The sequence below is a fragment of the Austrofundulus limnaeus genome, unplaced genomic scaffold (assembly GCF_001266775.1).
Source record: "Austrofundulus limnaeus strain Quisiro unplaced genomic scaffold, Austrofundulus_limnaeus-1.0 Scaffold308, whole genome shotgun sequence".
Classification (NCBI taxonomy): Eukaryota; Metazoa; Chordata; class Actinopteri; order Cyprinodontiformes; family Rivulidae; genus Austrofundulus; species Austrofundulus limnaeus.
The window spans coordinates 48,749-50,000 of NW_013952710.1; positions in this window are offsets into that span (position 1 = coordinate 48,749).

A 1,252-nucleotide genomic window follows, 5' to 3' on the forward strand; every position below is an offset into this window, starting at 1 on the left:
GTTAAATCTAAATGTTAAATGTTAAATCTAAATGTTAAATGGTAAATGTAAATGTTAAATCTAAATGTTAAATGTTAAATCAAAATGTTAAATACTTAAACATGTTAAAAGGTGATATTAGAAAATCTACTCTACTTTTTCAAACAGTGTTTGAAGCTAAATGTGACAAAATTTAGTTGGTATTTTTATGCACAAGTTGCTTTGCAAATGGCACCCCATACACATGTGCACGTGCAACGCAATGACTTGTCTTAGCATTTGCAACCTGAAATGGTTCGACTGTTAAACCCTCCTCAGTGCAGAAAGAATACGTCGGGCCATCTGGAGGGGGTCTTGTCTTTCGAGCCCATTGTCCTGTGCAGCTGTTAGGGTTATACAAGCTGAGAGTGTGGCACGTTTGAAGTGTTCTTTCAAGTTCTTTCAGCTTTAGCAGCAGTTAATTAGATCAGGGTGAGAGTTACCTGTGTGGAGGCCTTTGAAGGAAGATGTTCAGAAAGAGAGAGAGAGAGGAGGGGGAGGGGGGCACTGAGAATAAAATGGGAGGAGAGAACTGAAAGGATTGAAATAATAAAAAGTAGAAGGTGTGAAGATATAAGGAGGTGGCTTGAAGTAAGTCGAAACTGTATAAAAGGGATAACAGAGAAGGGGAAAAAATCGAGGGAGCTGGAGCTGAGGCGAGGAAAAGTGACAGAGAGCAGAAGGTGGGAAATAAATTTTTAATTGTGAGGAAAAGTCAGCATCAGTGCAAGGAGAAAGGTCTTTTCACTCTCTCAGTTAAACAGCTGGGAGGACCATATCTCTTCTTTTGTGCCAAAGGCCAACGTGCACACTCTCATTTACAGCTTAAAGGGATAGTTCGTTTCTTTTGAAGTGCGCTTCTGTGGAGCGCTTATGAACACTTAACATCTTACCTGTTGTAGAAAGCTCCTTGATCAATCTCTGTTTGGAGAAACTGATATTTTTTAGCAAATTGACAAGCAAACAGTTTTTCCAAAAAACACTAACAATAAAGTGAATTTCTGCATCTTAAAACAACTCTCATTGCAAATATTTTATAGAAGTTTATTATTTTCATAGTATATTATTTTATAAACTTTTATACCACCGTTTTGCATCATATAAGTATTCCCTACAAAGTYATTATGGTGTCATTTCTGTTTTAAATAACCTTAATATCCTATGTAAATATTGGCGGCTTGCTATAGCAATGACATTAAAGCTTTATGAAATAAACAACTGCACTGCTTTGAAA